The sequence below is a fragment of the Dasypus novemcinctus genome, chromosome 4 (assembly GCF_030445035.2).
Source record: "Dasypus novemcinctus isolate mDasNov1 chromosome 4, mDasNov1.1.hap2, whole genome shotgun sequence".
Classification (NCBI taxonomy): Eukaryota; Metazoa; Chordata; class Mammalia; order Cingulata; family Dasypodidae; genus Dasypus; species Dasypus novemcinctus.
The window spans coordinates 22,236,124-22,253,769 of NC_080676.1; the positions used below are offsets into that span (position 1 = coordinate 22,236,124).

Here is a 17,646-nt window from a genome sequence, read left to right on the forward strand (position 1 = left end):
AATATTTCTTCCTGACCATGACCAGTAATTGAACAGATTCGATGTGCTTTTAAATTCGTGTTTAGAAATTTTTTTTTCATGCTGTGGGGCATTTTTTGGATAATACAAAACTATTCATGAACTCTTTCTCTAAGGAACCCAGCACCCTTCTTGTGTAGTGGGGCACATCCAGGTTTTTGCTCTGGCACAGTAAGGGACTATTTATGATCTGTTGATGTAAATTTCTGGAACAGGACTTTGTTTGGACCTGTGCCATGTTTTGTATGTTATCTTGTGCAGGCAGCACATAGGAACTTGATCAGGCTTCCTGATATGATGGCTGTATATACACTCCATGTCTCAGATGGGAATGAAAAACTCGATGGTGCAGTGACACCATACAGTTATTTTGGTAACAATATTAACTCACCGTTCATAATAGTTTTAGTTCAAAATGTCAGACTGTCACACAAAATAATATTTACCCTTCAAAGGCTGCAGAGGGAGAAATGACACTGTGAAGATGGCAACAGTGACTATTTATTGAATCTGCTCGAAAATTGAGAAAACGTTGATGAATGTTGATTTTTACTGTGAAAAGAACATTCTGGGAAAGAGTGTAGGTATAATTATTATTGTTTTTATTATGAAACTAATAACAGTAACAGAAATACTTGGTATTTGTAGAGAGTTCCCTGTATTCCTGTTATATTTCTCCATACTCTATTTCAGAAAAAAAAATTTATTTTCCAAGTGTCACACCTATACGATGTTACAAACCTTCCACCTGATGTAGGAAAGAGGGCCCAAGCTTCCTAAAAGTATAAATGCCTATGCCCTGCCACTTGTTAATTTGCTCATTGTATTTTTCTCCTCTGATAATTATTTTTAGGAACTGTAGGATATGAGCTATTTTACAAAGATCTGAAAAGTTCTAGAAATAAAAAGCAATCTAAATTATGAATTGGTGCTAGTAATACTAGCAATTAAGCATTTTGATTGAGGAAAAACCTACATTTCTCCACTTTGAAGAGGATCATCAGGAGGGATTAAAATTTTAGTACTTCCGACCCCTTAAAGGTTAGAGTGGAGTAATTACAGAGCTGGTAATAAATGCTATAGTCACCACTTAAGTGTTATGATGTGTTCCTCGTTGAGACTTACTGGCCCTCTTCAAGTAGCTTCACAATTTGTAAAAGTCATCTCCTTGCAGATAAAGTTCTGTTCATCCATTATTTTAGATTTGTCATGCTTTTCTGCAAACAGAATACATTTTCAAAGAAGGTAAAGCCTTGGTAATAATCTTTAAAAGAGTCCTAGTCATTGGATGCTATAGAGTATCTACCCTAGGCATGAAGCAATAGTTATCATTGTCTTGGACAAAGAGCCTCTTGTTCACACAGTGCTCAAAAGGGATGAGTGTGGAGAAGACCTTGGCATTACATTCATTTGGTTTGTTGATTATTGTGAGGCTAGTTTTCTAATCTTGCAAATTGGGAAATTATTAAAGTGTTCAAGCAAGACCAAATTGGGCCTGGTGTGCTATTCTTCATTACAAGTTTAAAGGATATTTTAAAAAGACCTTAACTCTGTATTTCTATATTTCAGGGATGACTTCCTATTTGTATAGCACACTGTGGCATGTTAATTAAAAAAAAAAAAAAGGATCTACTTTAAAACGAATCTATTTTATGTGTTTTTTTTAATGTAAGCGTATCAGTTACCTCCTAAGAGACTACCTTAATCCCTAGCCCTGAGCTAATTTATTCTTGTTTTAGACATGATTTTAATAAGCTAGGTAATAATACTATAGTGTAGAAATGAGAAAACATAATAAAAATACATTCATTATGTATGAGATGATTTTGTTGTATAAAAATGCAGTGATGGAGAAACATTAGAATTCTGCTATACCCCTAGTTTTCATTAGAAGAGTTAGGTTATCTCCATGTTCTCTACCTGGAACTTTTTAAAAGCAGAAACTGAACCTTAGTCATCTGTGAATCTCTTTTTGCTATCTAAAGGCCTAGCCGATAATAGGCCTTTAAAAAATATTCCTTTACTTGTTTTTAACTAAAAAAAATGAACTGGAATATGGAACATCAGCAGAAATAGTAGTTCCTGATCCATACCATAACCTTGCCCACATCCCCATGATTTTAAGAAATAATTAAACAGATTGTAGTCATTACAGTTGTAAACTAGGCCTTGCAACTCATTAAAAATTGATGCAGTCCCTCTCTGAAAGACATTGTCAAGGAAATGAAATTGTATATCCAATTCATGTATACATATATACAGTTGTATATTCAACACTAAGATATTTTCATTTCTCAACTGGTTGTGCTAATTCCAAAGATAAAATATAATATATCTGTGTTCTTGTCTCAGTCTGATAAATGTTGGGGTTGGAAAAAAATGTCAATTTAGTTAAGTAACAAAATTGGTTGGTTGAGTTATTTTATGTATCAACCAAACAGTCTTGTTTATTGATTTTTTTTTTTCATTTTTAATCTCTTATTCTGTGAAATTTTCTCCCTTGAGGCAGTGGACTGAAATAAGTGACATTTTTCTGCCATATATAAGCATCAGTGTGGAAATCAATAGCTAAATTGACCCAAAAAAAGATGCCTGGGTCATACTATTGAGAGGGTAACATGAGAAAGCAAATATATATATATACAGAGAGAGAGACTCTAAGAAAACTCATTTACATTTGTTTTGCATAAGAATTTTATAAGCATGAGACAGTGCTCATGCACAGGTTGTCGAGAGCCAGGCTATATTCAGTAACAGGTCAGCGATAGACTTGACACATGCTGGTTTCAGTGTGCTGAACATCTAATCGAACTTGTATTGCTGTGTCCCCAGTTGCTTCTCCTTAAGATTATATTTGCATCCATGTGAAAAATAGTCTGTATTTCAGTTAAAATTTATCTAAACATATTTATTCATTGAACACTCCTGTTAAATGATAAAGGAACTTTATAAAGGGCTAGGATAAATATGCTAATAATTATAATTTGAACTCCATTATGTATATGTATGTTTGTATCTGTATACATTAAGTAATAATATATACACAGTGAAACAATCTAGGTTTTTTTTTTAAAGAGGCACCTGGGATCTCGAACATGGGAAGCAGGCACTCAACCCCTGAGCTACATCTCCCTTTGTGTTAGGTTTTATGCCCTCCTTACTTCTAGTCAATATTCATTCAGTGCCTCTTACATGCAGGTACTTTGTAAAGCACAGGGAAAGTAAAGGTAACTCTCCATCCCACTCCATTGCCATACCACTTATTGTTTGTTGTTGCCGTGTGTTACTGGCTCAAATCAAATAGTTTCCTTGCACTGTGCTTTCGTTTTAAACTTCTCTAGTTAGAAATAAATCCTCTTGTGTGCTCCCTGAGGGATACATAGTTTAGCTGGAAATCACTTACTAATCAGGGTTCATTAATCATATATTAAGAATAGTTCTTTAATGTCAACTCTGTCATTCATAGAAAATGTATGTTTCCTTGAGGAATCTATGAATTACTTTCTCATCCTCATTGCCTTTCATGTACTTAATTATATTCCTTAAATGTTCATGAATTTCAAATATAAATTGACTTTTAAAGGTATTCAGAAACCTGTAGGCCACGGAACTACACTTGTGCATTCCTTTGATTTATTTGTTACTTTCCTGATCCTACAAGTAGCCTGTTAATTGCAGGTGGTGGTGTGCAGGAGCTCATTCACTTAAGGCCTCTTCCCAACTCCATGTTCTGTAACATCAGATTGGCAGCTTGAAATTGGCCATGGTGGGAGTATTTTATACCATGGAAATTGGCAAATGCTATAACCCAGAGTCCCTCTTCTCTCCCAAAAGGTCACTAACAAAGCACTTAAACCACTACCTACTGTACTTATAAGGTTGTCTCTCCTTTTTTAAGCCTCCTACTGTGTGGAATAGCTATGTGGAACTTTATTTCTGAAAATTCTTGCTATGCTATTTGAAACACTAAAAACATTACTTGTTATACTACTTGCCAGCCGAGAAACTTAGTCCCCATGTGCCCTAGTCTCCTTATATGTAAGATAGGAATAATAGCTTACCTCCCTTGGGATGGATGTGCAGTTGAATCCTTTCTCAGTGTCCTTGCACAATGCCTGGTACACAATGAATGGCCAGCTACTACTACCTTTAATCATTCTGTACTTCAATTCCTAGATATTTCTTGATTCCTTACTAAGTGCTTAGCATATTACCAAACCCTAAGTAAGGGTCATTCTGGAGGCACAGTGCCTCTAACATTTAGTATCAGCTTCATTGACCTGCCTTGTAATGTCCTGTTCTGTTGTTTCAATGGAATGTCTTTTGTTCTCTCTGTTTTTCTCTCTGAAACTTTTTACCTCTTGGAGTTTTGCAAACTTTCTTCACATTAAATTTACTTTAGACATTACCTGATCTAGGAAGCTTCTCCATTGTTATCCTATTCTTTGCTTCTGTAGTGTATCTGATCCATAGTTTTATAAAGGCATTTGGCATATGAACCCTAAGTATCCATCTCCCTCCCTTTCTGGATTTGAGGGCAAGGCCTGTCTGTGACTGACTGCTCTGTGTTCTTACGACTTAGTGAAATACTCTATACATAGTAAACCCACTAGGATTGTGTGTTGAATGTTTGTGGGTTGAAGGAATAAGACACAGACTTTACAGAGAGACCTTATTTGTTTGAAGAGACAAGACATATATGCGTGACATAAAGGTGAACAAGGAAGTGTATTAATGATGGCATCTCTATTTGTAGGTTTTTTTTTAGTTTATAGATCATTTTCACCTTTGTAATTTTTGTAGTAAGTCTGTTATTTTATGTTCAGAGAATATAAATGAATTGAATTAGGTCAGCCAGATAGTAAGTAGCAAAACCTAATGTGAAAGCTAGGTCTTGCAACTCCAGATCAGGAATGTAAAAGAAGACATTAACTTACTCTTTTTTCCAAAAAAATTTTTTTTTCTATTATGGCAATTTTAAACATACACAAAAGTAGAGAAAATATGAAAACCTCCATATATGTATCAATCAACATTTGGTTGGTGTGTGTGTGTGTGTGTGTGTGTATTTTGAATGCATATATCCCCATATGCCTCAATCAACATTTTGCCTATGTTATTTCATTTTTTCCCTCCACATACCTTTTTTTCTCCCTGAGTGTATTTTAAAACCAGTCTCAGACATAGAATTTTACCTGCAAGTTCTTCGGTATGTGTTACTAACGGATAACTTGTTATTGTTTTTTCAATATAACAACTCAGTTTCCACATCTTTCAAAAGTGGACAATTATTTCATTATATAACTCAATATCTACTTTATGTTCCACTTTTTCTGATTGTCACATTTCTTTTTAAAGGTGGCTTGTTCAAAATGACATCTAAAACACATTCACACATTCTGTTTGAATGTTATGTCTCTTAAGATTCTTTTGACAATCCCTGCTTCTTTTCCCCTTCATGCTTTATTTGCTGACAGTTCGGGTCCCTGTCCTGTAGAATGCCTCAGAGTCACTGAATTTAACTGATTACTTCCATATGGTGTTATTTAACTTGTTACTCTGTCACTTTTAATTTCTGTAACCTGGAAATTAGAGCTAGAGTTGATTTCAATTTTAATATTGTTATACTTATGTGGCAAGAATATTTCCTAGATTATGCTCTGTACTTCCTATTGCATCATGTCCAGAGGGCATAATTTCACTTGTCCCCAGTTTTAATGATGTTGAAATTAATCAACGAGTTTACGTATAGTCAGTCAAAGCCAACCCTTATAAAGTTCTCCATCAGATTTTGACTCAATAGTTGGACGTCATTGTAAATTATTTCATAGATCCATGATTTTTTTAAAGGGATTTCAAATGGTGACATTTAATTTTATAATTTATGCTGCATTTATTACCTGAAATTCTTCTATAAAAAAATTCTTCTTAATACCTAATTGACAAATCCAAAATACAGTTTATATCAGAAGGATAAGTGACATACATAATTTTGTGTTTATTAATTTAAAAAATCTACGGACCGAAAGGAAAATGAGATGACTTGTTGAGGACACTGCATGTGACAACAAGAAAGTTATCTATTTATTTATTTTAGAGAAGTCAAAGAAGAAAGAATAATGGGGATCCCCCCAGACTAAAAGTAAATAAGAAGATCCTGTGCTATTTTAACCTAAGTAAACATGTGAACTCAATTTGACTTCTGTTTTTAGGAAGTGAGGGTGAAACTTTAGAGATGCCTTTTTTCCTGTAATTTGTGGTTTGTCAGGATTTTTATGGTGTTTTTGGTTTTTTGAAAATGTCCTTCACCTAAAGCCCTGTGAACATCTTCATGTATGGAGAGAGCAGTATAAAGGGAACTAATTGGGCACACATTTCTCCAAGAGGTACTATGAATGTGAGATAATGAAAATGATAAGATTTTGAATTCAGCAGAACATGTATCATGTATATCTGAATTATACTTTATATGTTTCGTTAGGCATGTGTTATTATATTGTAAATTTTATAGTATGTTATTTAAAAAATCATTATAATACTAAAATTCCTGGATATTTTCTCTGGAATAGACTCAACACTTTTTACTCATGTTCAAATACTATGATATAGCTGTTGTGATTATTTGAGATTAGGGTAAAAGGAAAAAATCTTGGCATGTAAGTAAACACATTTTTTACTTTGGAAATGAGAAAAGCGAAGGAACTTTACATTCTGGTTATAAAACTGTGCAAACATTTGTCTGATATTATGGAAAAGTACTGAGAAGAGAGGAGTCTTTAAAAGGAGAGGTATTGTATTTGCTTTGCTGGAGCACCTTATCAAGAAATTTGAAGGGGAAAATGCGAGGCCATTTAATTGTGGTATCTGGTGATTCTAAGGATTAGACTGGACTTAACTTTGAAGATCGGATATTTATATTTTATCAGTTCAAAGAATAGTGGCATTTTTGACTTGAGGAAATGGCTTAATCTGAATAGCACAAGAGTTGACAAAAAGTTTGCTGATGCATAAATATTGACTATTTCAATCAGTTGAAAATGGAAGGGTGGTACCATGAGACAGTAATAAAATTCCTAAAGAAGTTGGTGAAATGTTATGCAGCATAAAAAGAACACCAGGGGAAAAACTGACAGAGTATAATAACAGGAAGATTAGTCATTTCTGGAAGGAAAAAAAAGGTGGGGGGTGGGGTGGGAAGGGAGAAGAAAGTATTCTGAACAGGAATGTAGAACTGGAAGTGCCAGTACTAAAGAGAGATATGAGCTAATTGGGGAGCTAAATTGTGCATTTAAAAAGGAATACTATTGGTAGCATTTAGTATAAATATAAAGGTTGTATTAACAAGAAACTAAATTGTAGAATCTTTTCTGTTAGGGGTAAGGAAAAATCTTGTAAGAATAAAAGAATGATGTTTACTCCCTGGCTGAGCTGACTTGGCTTAGGTCAGACAGCAGTGTCGACATGTGGAAAAAGAAATGCATTTCTTTCAAAGCAAGCTAAAATTCTACTGTTCACAAGTATTAGGGAAAGAAATAAAAGTGTTTTGGATAGCTTGGACATCATATGTATACTCTTTGGCTTGAAATAATTTTCACTTCTTACACATTCACTGACTTGACAACTGAAGGAGTAGCAATATCCAATTAAGAATATTTGTATAACTTCTCAAAAATATAATTTGTAACTCTCTATATCCCATAGCAAAAATAGATAGCTCTTATTATAACAGAAAACAAGAAAAGTAAATGTCACAACTTTGTGTATGTGCGTGTGTGTCCACACATGCATCTGTTTGTTGATGATGCCCTACTAGTCTCTAGTTTCTATTCAAGTTATTAGGGACATTCATGGAACAGAAATGCTGGATACATTTCCCAACCTTTCTGTGTCTTTCCAAATGTCAAATGGGCAAAATAATATGCCTGTCTTGAAGCTGTATAGTGATCATCTGAGCTAATAGACACAGGCATATGCCTGACATGGAAGTGGTATTTTGCCCTCTTAATTTATAATCCTGTTCCCAAATAAGGAATACAGACTTGTGTAATTCATGTTCATCTAACACATGGGAAGATACAGGAAAGACTGGCAATTGAAGGAGAAGCTCTTACAGATGTCTTGTTTGTGTGGGATACATATATATCCAAACTTGACAACTATAAAACTATTACTCCTTTTTGCCATTCCTTAATAATGCTAGTATATAATGCTATATAAAATATATTTTGAATAAAATAGATACCTTTAGGTTTATATAAACAAGGCATCAGGACAAAAATCTGCTCATCCTTTTCTATTAGGAAAAAAATATGCTGTAGCATTTAGATGGAAAAAAAAAGGCTAATGTCATTGGAATAAAGACAGCAAATAAATTTAATATGGAGAGCCAAGATTTTTTATTACTTTAGGTTAAGTATATGGAATAGGTTATTCTTTATCAATGAATTCATAGAAATGAAGTCAGTTAAGGGTTTCCTGTTGATTTTAGGATAGATTGCAATACTTTCATGGGCTTGCATGCACATAATTTGCTGAGGTGAATTCTAACTCCAGCACAAAAATATATATTTAAAAAAATAAGTTTATATGAAAACCAACTACAAAAATAAAAAATATAACCAGTTATTGTGAAAACCATATACTGTCCTCCTTCCTTCCTTCCTTCTCTCTCTCTTTCACACTCACACATAACTGCATAGGAAATATTTATTTTCCAAACTACAGAAAACACATGTTATCTCAAACACTGAAAGTTCTTCTTTTTCCTGGTTTGGAAACACTGAGTCACTAGTAGATTTTCTTTAGCCAGCGTTTAGGTTTATTTAAAGCATAAAGTTGTGAGAACAAATGACTCAGGAACGTGTAATACAAGATTGAAGCTTTTCACTTTTAGGTCACCAGTTCGTATCTACCTGGCTGAGTAGCGAAAGGAATGGTTATAGTTAGTGTGTTTAGATTTCAGAAGGAGCTGGGGTTCTGATTGTCACCCAGCTTGTTCTGACCTAAATATGATCTGTAGTTGATGCTTAGTAATATATTTCTTTCCAGATAGAGACAAATGTCAAAGAATTTAAATGGAAGGAAATATATGAGGTAAGAGTTGGAGTAAGAAGGAGTTACCTTATTCATTTATAAATATGACTTCTATTGATTTAATCAAAAGTCAAGTCTGTTAAAATAAGAAACTTAGTTTCATATGCTTTTAATTGTACTGTCATTAGCATCAGCAAGAAATAAGAATTGTAACAAGTGGATAAGTAAAATTATAAATATATATGGCTGCATAAATGAGTCATGATTCTTCCTAGTCTATCACATAGTCAAGCCAAGGACATAAAAATCATTTCTTATGACCTGTCTTTGGTAAAAACTATTGTGGTTTCTTTGCTTTTCTGACCCAGAAGATGTCAGAACATGTATTTTGGAATTTCCCAATAATTTTTTAGTCGATTCAGTGTTATGCTGGAGACTGAAACACATTTAAATCTTGGCTGTCAGCCAATGAGTAAATTGAGCTCATGTAGATGCAGTGTACACCACAACTTCCCAAGGTATTTTTCAAAGAGGGAAGTTAGTTGTCTAGAATTAGGGTAAAGAATTTGCCATCTTTATTCTGTAGAAACTTTTGATTATAAAACTAATCCAGAGAACTCTAAATGACACACCACCTTAAGCTGTGACACATGGGCATCTAAATAAATTGTTCTTGTTAAATGCTACCAAATGGCAGCATTTCTTATAGCTTGGGGCTAAACTCTGACAGATTTGTAGGGTGTTTCTCCCTATAACGATATTTTCTTTCTGAAGTTTTCATGGTTTCTTATGTTCGTGTATATTAGGTTAGATTCAAAAAAGCTGGAGATAGCCAAAATTAGTCCAGGGAGTTAGGCTTGCTGCCAATTTGAGGCAGTAGATTGGTTCCAGCATTTTTCATAGGCTTTACAGTCTTATATCTGGTGTCCTAGCTGCTTGGTCAAGATGTCTGAGATTACCCAGATGGCCTTGTATTTTTAAGAGCTAATCCAAGGAGAGTCACGTACAGCCACTGAATATTCAAGCAAGTACCTTGATCCAAGGTTGAGTTCAGGTCTTATTTCCAGGGGTGATCCTTGGATTGCTGAAGCTTCCTCTGAGCCCACAGATGTTGTCTGGGCCTGGCACAAAATTAACTGTATTTGTCAATCAACCATGGGAATGAAATAAAGCATGACTGGAAGCAAATGGTAATCCTCAAACATGGAATGACAGACATTGTAATGGTAGTAATATTAATGCTTTCTTGGTGCTTCTGAAGCTATGATACACTTGAAAATAATGTGAAAACTGAATTTGTCCTTGACTTTTTAAATCTGAGAATCACATAAAATATTTGTTCATTCCTTAGTTAGTAAACATTATAAAGAGAAATGGATGTGGATTTGCAGATTATATAAACTCTAGTACTTTATACATATTTTGAAAAGTGGAGAGGGGTATCACATTCTCCTCCCACCAGGGTTCTGACCAGACCTGGCCTTTCTTATGCATTCTGTTTATCCTCCAAAGTCCTTGGCCCTGGGAGGTGCATAGGAGAGAATGGCTCTAATATTCTGTAACTTTGAAGAGGCATTGGAGAATAAGTTTAAAACCACAACTTTAGAAAAAGCTACATTTCCTGGATACAGATTTTATCTTGCTACTTATTACATGTGAGGTTGGGCACCTTAACACTCTATGCCTCAGATTCCTCAGATATACCCCACTAGAATGGGAACATATCTCCCTTATCAGGCTGTGGATCTTAAATACATTAATACACGTTAAATACACATGGAATTTCATGGCACACCGTAAGTACCACATACATATTACCTATATTAAGTCTTAAATTTATGCAAACATTTTCTAATGTTAAAAGTAAACTCGCGATATGCAAATAAATGAAAATCAAAATGTTGCGGTTTTAACGTAACCGTCAAAAGCTACAGCTTTGGAACTGTACAACTTGGATTCAGATCACTTGCTAGCTATGTGTCCTTGAACAAGGTTCATAATCAAAATGAGCTTCAGTTTCCTCTTCAAAATGGGGGCAATAAAATACCTAATACATAGCGCTGTTGTGAAGAGTAAATGGGATAACCCTTGTAAAGCCCTGAGAGCACTTACTATATGGTAAGTACATATAGCACTGGCACTTACTATATATTTAATATGTATTAGCTATTGTTATTATTATCCTTTGATGCAGTGAACACTGTGAGGTATTTGTACACTAGAAGCATTAGAATCAGTATGTATAGGATTTTCATTTATGCCATTGAGAAACTTATTCTCTGTTGTATGGAGAACACAAGCCTTGGTGTTTATAATTCTCTAATAATTACATGATTAGGAAAATAGTGTTTTTCACTTTTAAAAAATTCTCTCGATGCTTTTTATATGTATAGGATTTTAATTCAAAATGAATCAGTTAAATAAATGCTTTATTAATGATTTTACAGGTTTAACTCTTGTCCAGTCAAATTTTAGCTAACTGTTAAATTGAACACCACTGGAAAAAAAGCAATTATTCAGTGATAACATGGAAGTGAAATATAGACGCAAAGAAGCCATTGCCCTTTCTGCAAAATAAAGACCTGCTATTTCCCCATCTGTTGGGAGTTTTGTAAAGATGATGAGAACATTAGCATTTCAAAAAGTGATTCTATGCCAGGAAGGCAGATCGAATATTCTGAAGGAAATGACCAAAATTGCATGAAGGTATTGATTTAATTCAGTAATGTGCTTTCTTTCATTAACAGGAAATCTTAGGGCAATCCACCCATTTACTGGGAGTGGGGAGAGGAAAAGAGCATTTTTATAAAAGGATTTATCAGGGTTTCTTTCTAGTAATGTACACCTTTAATAACATGTCTTGCATAGAATTGGAAACTTAGGATTTCATAGTAACAGTATATTCATCACCTTGTTTAGGAGCAGATTTTAAGTATGATCACAGGAAAACACCTGTTTTGACACTCTATGGAAAAGGTGTAAACATATGGGCAAAACTCTGTGTAGGTGTGGAGTAAACAAGTATGCTTTGGCTAGCATCCTGCAAGGAGGTGGGTCTAAATGGTCTGCTCCAGCTTCTGCTGCTGCCGCTGCTGCTAATACTGCTGGGAAGGAAAACTGGCTGACCTGGCATGTTCTTTACTCTTGGTGCTGCAGCAGTCACTCAGGAAATGTTGTTTAAGGGGAACCTTCTGGATCCTTTTCATGACACCATGGCAAGAAGAAGCTGTATCTTATTTATTGAAGATAAATCATGGAGTTGGCTAATGGATACTGGTGAGTGAATAAGGCAAATGGGGAGCCAGTTTATTAAGATATTCCTTGGGTGGGTCTGCTCTCTCAGGGGCTGAAAAGGATATGGCATCCTTGGAGAAAACGGCCTTTCAGATTCTGAACATCAGACTTTTAGAGAGGATTCATGTAGTTTTAATGTTAGTGACATAATCTGAGAAACTGTATATGTTTCGTAAATAAAGTGCGTATCTACTCCCAGCTTCAGAATTTGAAGATACTGAACCTAAAATTTGTTAGCTGTTTCAGGATTTGGAGCATGGTTTCCATGTAATTTCTTAGGCATTATTTAATCTCTACTCTTTTTTTCCACTTGATCCACAATGAATAAAAAAAATTACTTTCAAGTGTATGAAAGCATTTACTCCTTCTTTTTTATGTTATAAATAAGCATCTCCTTTTTTCATAATAATATATTATAAATTTTAAATTAATGAATCTGTTAGCTGATATGATAATTTTTGCCTGGAGAGCAGGAATTTTTTTTTTTTTCATTTCAAGATAATTATGGAGGGAATTACTAAGATATTGGTTATATTAGTCTAATAGTTGCATGAGCTGGGTCTTCAACATTACCAATAAAGAAACTTGATTGCTAATGTATTTATGTCCCAATAAAGGATAGTTTCTTTGAGCATATTCCTTTATTGGTAAAATTAAGAATTTCAGTGAGCTTTTTCAGAGGTCTTTTCTCTCTCTAAATTTTTCTCTCCTGAAAGCTGAGACTAATTTTCATAAGCTCTAATATGTAAGAAGCATGTTGATTTGAAATTTGCCTATATATATCTTCCATCTTATAATTTATATCAGGCATAAATGTGTGCCAGTTAGTAGTGTACCTGTGTCATTCATTCAAAATTTGGAAGAAATAAAATGTAAGTTTTCTGTAACTTTAGTTTTCCAGTTTTTCCTATTCTATGATAAACAGGTATTACATGAAAAAGGTAAAAACAATAAAGTTTGGAAATTTACAATGGCATAATAAAGGCCTCTGACAAGTCATGCAGGAAGGAACCTGTTTAACTGTTACAAATGTAGTTGGCCATAGTCTCCCCCCCATTGCTGCACCCACACACACACACACACACATTTTTTGATAGTTACCTTTTTACATTTAAAAAGTATTTATTGAGCACCTATTCTGTTGTTAGGCATGGTGGGTGCTGAGAATAAGTTTATGAACAAATGTATGAAAAAATCTCTCCCTTTGTGAAGTTTAACACTAGTCAGGGAAACATTGGTTTAGATGATCTGGTCTTATTACTATTGTAAGATACTTCAGTAATAATATAATGTTTATTAAAATGAAAGCTACTACGAATTTTCTATTTCTACTGAAAAATGATTCTGCAATACCGTGTAATCTGAGCAGTTTTATAAATGGATGGTCTGTCTGCCAGTTCTGAATTGACAACATTTACTCATTTCTTTGTCTTTTTTTCCATTATTTTTTTTTTGGTTTTAGTTATTGTGTTTGTTTACACTGTTAAAACTGGTTTTATTCAATGGGACTGATAACAGGTGCAGAATATGAACTGCAATTCACTTATTATTTAAAATCATTTTATGTTAAAATTAGCTTTCATTTGGTTTCTGATATATGGGTGTAACCAGTCTTCCTTAATCCAGACCTCTACCACATCTATGTAATTATTTTCAAAACATTAAATTTTCTTTCAAAGCAACATCTTAATTTAGGCTTAGTTTATGCAATAAACGAGTATTTTTAGAGGTGAATTTGTATTCCCCATTTTTTTCCCTTATAAAATCCCAGTTCCCTCAAATTTAAAATACTAACTACCTATGTTGCAGTAAAGGGATTACTTCATTTTTAAATAATGTCTGGCCTTTATTGACTTGTTGGACATTAGTGAGCATTGTCTAAGCAAGAGCTGATTTTTTTGCATGTCTCTCTAAAAATAGATATTTGGAGGTGAGGCGTGAAACATAAGATTATCTGAGCTCTTTGCCATCAAGTAAAATAGATTATTATAACTTTTTTAGTTAGTTTGGATTTAAATATATATGTGGGTATAAATACCTGATGTCAACAGTTACACACACATGAACATAATTGCTATCAGTTTTTTCTAATCTAGTTCTTAAAAATTTATAAACTACGATGCCTGGTTAATTTTTCTTCTGGCATTGAAAAAATTAGAGTTTCTAAATGAGTATGCTCATTTTCACTTTGGTACACATTACTAGTTATTGACGTCCTGTCAGAGTTCATACTTAGTCTCTGGCTTAATTTCATAAAGGCCAAATTATCTTAGGATCTTTTCTTGTATCTGTTCAATATTTAATACTTAGTATTCCTCAAGATGAGTTATTTAAGGCTTGTGAGCAGTTGAAGAGTAGTTAACAAGCTGTTAGCATTTCTGTGACAGGTAGAACATTACGAAGCCCTGATCCAGGAGAATTTAGGCTTAGTGAGTAGTTTATCTGACGGTACAATAAAACCAAGTTAATCTCCTTTGCCTTTCTTCCTCTGTATTTCCCTTTCATTCTCCCTCACTTCCTCTTCTCATGTCTGAGCACACCTCTTACCTCTTTTCTTTATGTTCTCCTCCTTTTATCTCACTGAATTCCTGCAGTAGGTCTCATCTGATCATAATAGAAAGAATATCTAATAAAACGTGTTGTATTTATTAATGACAATTTTAATTATTTCTCAGGTCGAAATAATCAGCCGAGTCACAAACTGACAACTTTACCTTTTAATCTCTGTTGCCTGTAGACCAGTACTGTCTGATTTCTTAAATTTGTAAATTTCTTGATCTTAATATAAATGTTATAATGAAGGGATTTGCAATTTGTCACTTGTTAGATCTCGAATGCAGTAGGCATGCCGTAATACGTGTCCCTTACTTTTCTTTCTAGAACTAGATCTCCATCTCGTCCTCATCCATGTTTTTTGCTTTCTTACGGGATGCTAGAATGGCCTCTCTCCATGTATTTTGTTGCATTTCTCCATTGCTTGTGTTCTGGTGGGGGGTTTTTGGTGATTCTTTTCCAGCGCTACCTGTGCTCTGTGCTAGTTGTCCCCCTTTCCCAGGGTCCTGTGCTGTGTGGTCCCAGTCCACTTCCTCAGCCCTGCCCACTGACAGAACTAGGGGTCCATGATGGCTGCCTCTAAACCCCTGTGAGGGTGGGAAACATTCCTCCCCTGCTGCTACAATTGAGCCCTGTGCTGGTACCACATTGCCTTCTATACCTGCTTTTGATTGTTAAGGCTTCCCAAGCTTTGGCTCTGGCTCAGTAATCCTGCTGTCAAAACCCTGAAGCTTTCTTAGCCTCCACACTCAGTGGTAGCAGCAGGTGTTGGAATTTCTCCAAGTCCCTAAGACCCTGGGAGGAAGAGATTTGCTGTTTGACGTAGACCTCAGGCATTTTCAAAGCACCAAGAAACCTCCTCAGAAGATGTCTAAAGGTAAGATTCTGATTTCTCTAGGAAGCTATTCTAGAAGCTGAAAAAAATTTTTTATATATATATGGCCATGGATATAATGTAAACTAATAGTTAAAGAAGATCCTTTACCTCTGTTTTTTGAATATGGAGTCAAAATATGATTCTTAGATTGGGAAACTACTGTTAAAAACATTTTTTAAAAATTTGTGTGATGTTCACATTCCTAATCTATTTACGTAAAACTTGGCATTGAACAGGTTTTCTGAAAACCCTTTATTTCATTCTTTGAAGTACATTATTTTTTCACATAATCTGATTTGTATATATAGTAAGAGAAATCTTGTTGAGAAATAAGTTTAAAAATAAAATGCAAATACTTTATTAAATGTATGTTTTTTTATTTACCTTTCATTAATATTTAAAGTCAAAACATAATTGAGTATTTCCTCAAATTTTGAAAACTGAAATTCCTAATAATCAACTCAAAAGGAATTAGAGAGGCAGCTTCAGACCTTGGTAGTGCTAGGATATTTTAGCCTTTATCCAGAATTACTGCTTACCGTTGTAAATGTAGTAGCATCTTTGCTTTTAGGGCCCCATTTTCAGATTTTTAAAAGGATATTATTCTTCCTGCTCCTGCTTTTTGGCAAAAATCACTCCATATGGGTGTAAATAACCTGAAAAAGAACACTTTTAAAGTATTTTGAGCATGTGTGTGTATGTTCGTTGGTGGGAGAGAGAGGAAAAGGAGAAGAGAAGGAGAGAGAGGAAATCTGCAGCATCTTAGAGTGAACAACACAAATCATCTCTTCAGAGTTATAGCTTTTGTAGCAACTGCTATTTATTTATAACCTTTTCTTCTTTATTCTGCCTCTATTTAGAGACAGAAATCTATGAAGTGATATTAAAACACCTTGTCTAATATTGCGATCATTGGGGGTGTTAACCATCAATTCATGTCTTGTCTTCTCCCCACCCCCTGCTTTCTTCTTAATGTTAACTTGATTCCTTAATTGATTCCTCAAGTAGAAGTCAAGGCTATTTAGCATAATGTCACACTGACACTTTTTGATTTCAATAATAAAAAAGTAACTGAGTTTTAAAAACGAGAAAAAAAAAAACCGTTTTCTTATAGCTGTACAAAATGTAAGCTAAAGTCTGTCTTTGGTCGAGTTTATTTAGAATGCTTATTTATTTATTTTTAGAACTGAAAGATGTTCAACAAAGTATTTTATTTGTACTTGAAAATATCCAGGTTTTTTAGTCCCTCTACATCAGAAGTATAATTAAGTGGAAAGTTTTGAAATCTTTTTTTAGTACATTTGAGTAATTGGTTTCAATATGTAACAACAGAAATGGGAAATTTAAATTATTTGATTCTAAACATTTTTAATGAGTTTACAGTTTTAGGAAATGTGTGCAACAGTCTCAAGCTAAGATTTTGCATTATTCTCAAGTTGACCTATAGAGTTCATTTTCCCTTTTGTATTTCTCTGGAACTCTAATTTATATTTTTAGATGATGTAATTAAGTACTAGAGCAAGGTGATAAATTGAGCTTATAGACATTTATAAAATTAATTTAAAACTTAAAGTATTTTAGTGGAACATAATGATTAATTCAATGGTCATTATATTATGGACAATGTAACTTCATATAAACAGGACACAATATGGTAATATTAATATAGTGGTTACTTTTTATAGGGCTTACAAAAAAGGCACATGATATTATCAAATAATAGGTGTCCTAAAGATCTTAGCAACTAGCTGAATAGAAAAACTGTTGACTAAATAAAGGAATGATCCTTTTACAGAAAAGAAAACAGAGCCCCTTCAATTCATAATTTTTAAATTCCAGAAACAAGATCAGAATCCAAGTCTCTGAGTTCT

General features: G+C 34.0%; 1 protein-coding gene across 22 annotated transcripts in view; it reads left to right on the forward strand.

Annotated features, from left to right (window-relative positions):
- MBNL1 (muscleblind like splicing regulator 1) overlaps nucleotides 1-17,646 on the forward strand; it is a 208,091-nt gene that overhangs the window by 81,342 nt on the left and 109,103 nt on the right. Inside the window, exons 1-2 of one of the 22 annotated variants that reach the window (XM_004478821.5) lie at nucleotides 12,208-12,327; nucleotides 15,226-15,775. The exons of 20 other annotated variants lie outside the window; for them this stretch is intronic. The gene's annotated coding sequence lies outside the window, so the exon portion shown is untranslated. Of the gene's footprint in view, nucleotides 1-12,207; nucleotides 12,328-15,225; nucleotides 15,776-17,646 lie in introns of those variants that run through there. One more of the 22 variants, XM_071214571.1, reaches the window with a different exon arrangement.